The 7579-nt window shown below is 45.2% G+C and overlaps 1 pseudogene; it reads left to right on the top strand.

The window, feature by feature from the left end:
* Positions 1–2372: 2372 nt before the first annotated feature.
* LOC124988749 (transmembrane and coiled-coil domains protein 1-like) lies at positions 2373–5262 on the top strand (annotated as a pseudogene).
* Positions 5263–7579: the final 2317 nt, after the last annotated feature.

Consider the following 7579-nt stretch of genomic DNA (forward strand, 5'->3'; position numbering starts at 1 on the left):
CCTTGGGTTCAATCCCTAGTACCTGGCAAAAAAAATCTAAAAATAGAACCACTATTTGATCCAGCAATTCCACTACTACAGCATGTACACCCAAAGAAATTAACATCAGGATGTTGAAGAGATCTGCACTCTGCATTCATTGCAGCATTATTCATACTAGTCAAGACATGGAAACAATCTAATTGTCCATCAATATGAATAGATTTTAAAACTTTGGCATTAACCAAGCATGGTGGCAAGCACCTGTAATCCTAGCTACTCAGGAGGCTGAGATGGGAAGATTGCAAGAGCCCAGAATATCAAAACCAGCCCAGGGAAAATAGTGGGACCTCGTCTCAAAAACAAATCAACAAATCAACAACAAACAAAAAAGCAAAAAACTGTGATATACACACACAATGGAATAATATTCAGCCTATAAAAACAGGTAATTATCACTCGTGACAACATGGATAAACCTAGAGGAATTAAGTGAAATAAACAAGGTAAGGAAAGAAAAGTGCTTTAGCTTAAATGTAAAAGATTTTTTAAAAAAAGTTGAAACTCAGAGAAAGTAGAATAGTGGTTAACAGAGGCTGGGTGTGGGGTCTGAGAGTAAATAGAAAAGGAGAGACATTGATCAATGGGCACAAAGTTTGTTAGATCCTAGGAATAAGTTCTGATGTTCTATATATAGCACATCATTTAAAAATGTGTTCTACTGAGCTACATCCTTAGCCTATTTTTATTTTATTTTATTATTTTATTTTAATTTTTTAAGACAGGGTCCTAGTTAGTTGCCTAGGCTGATCTGGAACTGATCTCTTTCCTCAGCCTCCCAAGTATCTGGGATTATAGGTATGTGTTGCAGTCCGCTGCTGGGAGAAAGGTTTTAAATTGGGAAACTCACAGAGGCAAGAAGAAAATGTCCTCTACAATTCCAGCTTAAAGGCTGGCCATGTGTTTACCTAGTATGTGCAAGTCCCTGGGTCCAATTCCTAGCATCATACATATACACCAATGCTACTGTGACTCCTCCCTCCCCTCATTCCTTCTTTGCAGTAGGCTAAGGAGGGAGAGCTGGAACTGAGGAACATCTGGTCAAAGAACAAGCTCATATTAGGATAAAGGGGGTGCAAGAGAGGAGAAGACTCCACCTCCCCCAGGCAGCAGGAGCCCAGGGGACAATGCGTGTGGAACTGAGAGAAGTCACAGGAAAAATCTCTTGGCCCAGAAAGTCTTCAACCTCTAATCTCCCTTATTCTGAATGGTGCAGCCACAGTCCCCACAGCGGCAGAAGGGCTGTGGTAGGCTGGGATGTCCCTACCAGCTCCCGGCAGGAACAAAGGAAGACCCCTAACTCCAGGTAGTGAGGACTCCTGTGAGCTCAGATGACAACACCCCGCTGAATTCCGGGAGAACACAGGACTTCGGGAGCCTGGAAACTGTCCCCAACACTAGTGGGAAGCGATCCCCAAAAGGCCGACCTCGAAGGGTCCTTGAATATCGCTCAAAGGAGCAACCCAGGAGACAGCTCCGGGGGCTCAGGGGCGTCAGAAGTAAAGAAAGGTCCGAAAACCAAGAACAGGGCAGAGAAGTGGCAAGGAAGCAAGGTGCTGCCCTGATCTGAGTCGCGGGACTTGTCGGTTGCGGGTAACCTTGAAAAGCGGAATTGAGATTTGTGGCAAAAGGGCTGCGTCCAGCCCGGCACCCCTCCACGCCACCCGGTGACCGCGCTCCGGAGCCCGTCAGTTCCGGCAGACGCTCAACCCTCGCTGGAACCTGTCTGCAGCCCTGGAATCTCACGACAGCTCGCGCTCTGAAGGACCGCAAGGAGCCTAACTCACCAGATGCGGCACCCCGGGGAGCACACAGGGCAGCTTCTGCCAGGAGCAGCAGGACACCGCTGAGCCCCATAGTGAGTGAGTTGGCCACCCTCGCAGCGGACCGGCAGCAAAAAATTGAAAGTCCGTAGAGAAGGCGCATGCGAAACTTCTTGTCACCACCCCTTACCCACAAACGCTCACCCAGTGAAGACAGACGCCTGGGCGCGGGGCGATGGTTATGGCTGGTGCCTATTGTGGCACGCCAGACCAGTTTAAGGGGCAGCCGTGAGGGGCAGGGAGGAGTGTGGTTGAGGGTGGCGCGCTTGAACTCCAGCGACCGCGAGAGCCCAGACACTGCTGGCTGCGCCTTCCCTCGCTGTGGCTTTTCTTGACAGAAAACTCTTAGAAGTGCTTGAAGAAGAGTGATGAAGGTAGGCATGAAGCCTCCATCTCACAGCTGCATGCATAATTGCTGCTAAAGCAAATGCCTACATAATCTGTCTTGGTGTGTTTAATTTTTTTGTTTGTTTGTTTGTTTGTTTGCAAATAAGCATACTAAGGATACTGATGGAACTTCAGGGCAGTAAACAGTTATATGAGGACCCTGATCCTAGAGGCAAATTCCAAGATACAAAGGTCAGAAAGGAAACAGAATCAGAACAAAAGTTATCTAAAATGTCCCATTTGCTTTGGAGAACATGAATGTGATTGGCCAAGGCTTAAAGCAACTCTTCCAGCACCAGCGCACAAGGTCATCAGTATCTCCACATGATATGTTGAGCAAATTTGGACAGATGGAGAACCTGAAATTTATCTGTAGAGCCAGAACACATATGCTGAGATTGATGGTGTTCCTGCCCATCCTACAGCTCTGATTCTGTTGTGCAGCAGATCCAAGTGCCACCCAAGATGAAGAGGGCAAGGAGTTTGCATAGTAGTGGGGGGCAAGCCAGAAGTCCCCAAAGATAAATTATCAGATCAACAAGAAATCTGGCCAGGAGATGGCAGTTGCTATACATTCAGGCCCACCTAGATCTTCATCCACAACTGATGCTCCTACCAACTCCACTGTGATATAAATAGCTTGTGAGGCTGTTGCATGTCTACTGGGAGAGGGGGTAACTTGCAGAGATCAGAAGTAAACAACCTCGCCAGACTTTTAGTGTGGTGGCCTCCACCACAGATGGCAGCATCCACACAGACTCAGGTGGATAGAACTAGATCCTCAGAAAAAGAAGGCTGCCATTGCTTGCGGCAGAAGATCCTGAAGCTCACAGAACAGTTCAAGATTACACAAACAGGGCTGGGGAGATAGCTCAGTTGGTAGAGTGCTTACGTCCTAAGCACAAGACCCTGGGTTCAATCCCCGGCACCGCAAAAAGGATTACACAAACAAGCTGGGTGCAGTGGCACACACCTATAAATCCCAGAGGCTCAAGAGGCTGAGGCAGGAGGATTGTGAGTTCAAAGCCAGCCTCAACAATTTATCAAGGCCCTAAGCAACTCAGTGAGACCCTGTCTCTAAATAAAATACAAAATAGGGCTGGGGATGTGGCTCAGTGGTTGAGTACCCCTGAGTTCAATCCACAATACCCCCCAAAAATAAATAAAAAATAAGATTACACAAACAACCCCAGGAACAACAATGTTAATGAGTATTTAAAGCTTGCCAACAGTGCAGACAAGCAAGAGGCCACCCATATCAAGCAGATTTTAGGGAAGAAGAAATCTGCTCAAACCATCCTTCAACTACAAAAGAAGTTTGAGTTTTACCACCAAAAGCTCTGGGAGGTAGAGCAGAATGGGATCCCCTGCCAACCCAAAGAATGTCTTCAGGGATGTGCACCAGGATCTGATGGAGATAGGAGGAAAGGTGACTAGCTTCAGTGAAGGTGTGGTGAATAGTGTCAAAGGTGGATTTTCCAGCTTCTCCCAGGTCATCCATTCAGCAGTAGAAGCTGTGATCTCAAAACCCAGAGATCACATTCCTGTTTCAGAACAAAATTAGCAACGCAGACATCTCTAACCTGAAGAACTTTTTAGAGGGAATGATGGGTGGGGGGAGTCTTTGGAGGATGATTTAGAGTAAGTACAAGTGGAATGTAGATGGGAAGTCTTTGAAGGTGATTCTGAACTTTCAATAGAACCCAAAATATGGTAGTGAGGAAGATTATTCTAATGCCACTTCAGGCTCAATGTGAGCCAACTGGGGGTGTAGCTGTAGGAGAATCCAGCTCCATAACAAACCCCCTTGACATGCAGAGCTCAGGATTTGATGCACTACTACCTAAGATGGAGGAGATTCAGAAAACACAGGCCAGTCCAGAGGAATCTGTTGAGACCCTCAAGGAATATTATCAGAAGAGCTATTCCTTAAAAATGCAGGCCTGGGCTGGGATTGTGGCTCAGTGGCAGAGCATTTGCCTAGCATTTGTGAAGCACTGGGTTCAATTCTCAGCACTGCATATAAATAACTTTTTTAAAAAGGATCCATCAATAACTAAAAAAGTTTTTAAAAAATGCAGACCTTACAGAAGGAACGATATAGATGCAAACAGAAGAACAACTAAATTACCTAACAGAACTTCACCAGAATGATAGCTTGAGCTTGGAAGCAGGAATTGGCCAGCATAGAAAAGAAAATTGCATGTCAGTCCTATGAAAGTGTTGGGACATCCAGGAGGCTATGGAGGCATACCAGATGCACATCTCCAAGATGGACCACAGCAGCAGCAGCAGCAGGTGGTGCAACTGGAAGGGCTGGAGAATGTCACAGCTGGAACCTTCTGGGCATACTCAACACCCTTCTAGCCATTCATGGTGGTCCTTTTGGTCTCTGTGTCCACAGTAGTCAATTGTGTGATTCCCCCTCTATCTTGCAATAGATGTTCTTTTTTTTTTTTTTTTTTTTTTAAGTACTGGCAATTGAACCCAGGGACATTTCCCACTAAACTACATTCCCAGTCCTTTTTCATTCTTATTTGGAGATAGAGTCTTAGTTGCCGAGGCTGGCTTCAAACTTGTGATCCTCCTGCCTGAGCTTCCCGAGTTGCTGAGATTACAGGTGTGCACCACCACACAGAGCACATTCGGCACTTTATTCCCTGTGGTTTTCACTGCCTTTCTCTGGAAGCACTGAGAGGCCCTCTTCAGCTATGTGGAATGGTTCTTCTCATCCCCCAGACAATGCTGGCACAAGAAAGTGTTCCGTACCCTGTGGTGAATGCATGCATTGGCAAGTTAGACAGCAATTTACCTATTCTGAAATTTTCTACAACAACAAAAGAATTGAGTGAATCCGTTTTCATTTAGAATAATGGTTTGTTTGTTTGTTTGTTTGTTCCTTCAAGAGATGCATTCACAATAGTGTTTTTTAGACTTTATCCAAGAAGTGTTTTGGGTGGATTCTTGGACCTTTTTTATGTAGCATGATTTTTTCTTGGGATGCAAATCTTAAATGGTCCTTTAACATGAACCAAAAATCTAGAGCACACAAAAGGGCATTCTGAACTCCGACTTGAAGGACTGCACTAAAATCCACTAAAAAATATGTGAAAACCTGTTTAGGGCAAACCAGTTATACCTAACACTCTGTCGTTCTGGGCTCACCAATTCTTCCCATCCCGGGCTAACTTTATTCTGAACTCCTAGCATATTCCATTTCTGAATTTTTGGATTTATAGTGAATTTTCTTTGTCCATGGAAGAACACATGGGTCTCCCTGGCTTTCTCACCCAATTGGCAATTCTCATTAGCCCAAGAAGTATGATCATTTTTTAACCTGATCCCATAATTTTGCTAGGGTGCAGAAGTGAAAGCATCATGGCCAGCAGGATCACTAAACAATTCTAGCATTTTGAAATAGCCCTTTAAATCTTTGATTTTAGGGCCATGTGCAATGACTCACTCCTGTAATCCCAGCAACTCAGGGCGAGGCAGCCTCAGCAATGTTGCAAGATCCTAAGCAAGTTAGCCACATCCTGTCTCAAAATAAAAAACTAAAAAGGGATGGGGGGTAACTCAGTGGTTAAGCACCCCTGGGTTCAATCCCCAAAGGAAGGAAGGAAGGAAGGAAGGAAGAAGGGAGGGAGGGAGGGAGGGAAGAAAAGAAAGAAAGAAAGAAAGAAAGAAAGAAAGAAAGAAAGAAAGAAAGAAAGAAAGAAAGAAAGAAAGAAAAGAAAGAAAAGAAAGGGAAGGAAGGAAGGAAGGAAGGAAGGAAGGAAGGAAGGAAGGAAGGAAGGAAGAAGGAGAGAGAGAGAGAGAGAGAGGGAGAAGGGGGGAGGGAGGGAAAGAAAGAGAAAAAGAAAGGTTGGGGATGTAGCTCACTGATAAAGTGCCCTGGGTTCAATCCATAGAAAAATACCAAAAGAAAAAGAAAGAAAAAGAGATAAGTAGCCCTTTAAAAAGCAAAGGAAAGAAGGGAGGAAGGAAAGGAGGAAGGGAGAAAAGAAACAGATGCCTAGAACTTAAGAACAATCTGGAGCAGAAAGAGAGGAGTTACACTTGAAATAGACCCTCCCAGTGAGCTCAAGACTTGGAGGAGAAAAACCCTAAAGACTCTAGGAAATATCCACTAGACTCAACCAACTTATGTCCAGAGAAGCACCCATGATTTAGGACTTCCCAGGTAGGTTAGACATGCAGGTAAAAGCAGCTGGGTTCATGTCGCAAGGCAGATTCTGAGTAGTTGAGTGTCCTGACCCAGCTTTAGAGTACAGCCACATCACTGCTAACCCAGTCCCCACCCACAGAGCAGTGAGGGTCTCCCCAAGTTCCTGTAGCTCATCACCCCACCTGCCTAGTTCAGGCTCTCTGGTTCCTACCCACAACACACTTCAAGGGCCAATGTGTTGTTACTCTCCCAACACACAGCCCTCCATCAAGGACAGTATTGCTGGCAATGGCACTGGTAACCAGATTTAATGACCTCTGCAGATTCCAGCAACCTCTGCCTCTCAGAAGCATCTTCTGCAGTTAAATAAATCAGATTCAATGGACATGGTGGCACACACCTATAATCCCAGCAGCTTGGGAGGCTGAGGCAGGAGGATGGCAAGTCTAAGGCCAGTCTCAACCACTTAGTGAGGCCCTCAGCAACTTAGCAAGGCCCTGTCTCTAAATAAAATATAAAAAGGGCTGAGGATGTGGCTCAGTGGTTAAGCACTCCAGTATCATAAAAAAAAAAAAAAAAAATTGCTCCAATTCCAAATACTGTTAGATGTTTCAGTCATTCTGTTCCTCCTTTTCCCATTGACCCCAAGATCCAGGCAAGTCTTCTTTCTTCTATTCACATCCTCACCAAGTTTCCTTTAAAAGAAGAGCTGGGCAGGGCATGGTGATGCACGCCTGTAATCCCAGAGACTCAAGGGGTTGAGGCAGGAGGACCACAAGTCTGAAGCCAGCCTCAGCAATTTAGCGAGGCCCAATGCAACTTAGCGAGACCTGTCTCAAAACAAAAAATAAAAAGAGCTGGGGATGTAGATCAGTAGTAAAGCACCCCTGGGTTCAATCCTCAGTACAAAAAAAAAAAAAAAAAAAACAGAACTGGGGTGGGGATGTAGCTCAGTGGCACAGTGCCCCTGGGTTCAATCCTCACAACCAGCAAAATAAGAACTGGGAACACCAAAACACATATCTCACTCTCAAGATGGCCCACATTCTTCCTTAAATATGTATTCTTTGCTTTATCCCTAAAGGTATGTCTCACGTTGTGATTGCCCTCATTCACCCTTAAATTTGTATTACTTTCCTAAATAAACCTTTGTCTTTGCCTT

Source organism: Sciurus carolinensis, chromosome 7, assembly GCF_902686445.1.
Source record: "Sciurus carolinensis chromosome 7, mSciCar1.2, whole genome shotgun sequence".
NCBI lineage: Eukaryota > Metazoa > Chordata > Mammalia > Rodentia > Sciuridae > Sciurus > Sciurus carolinensis.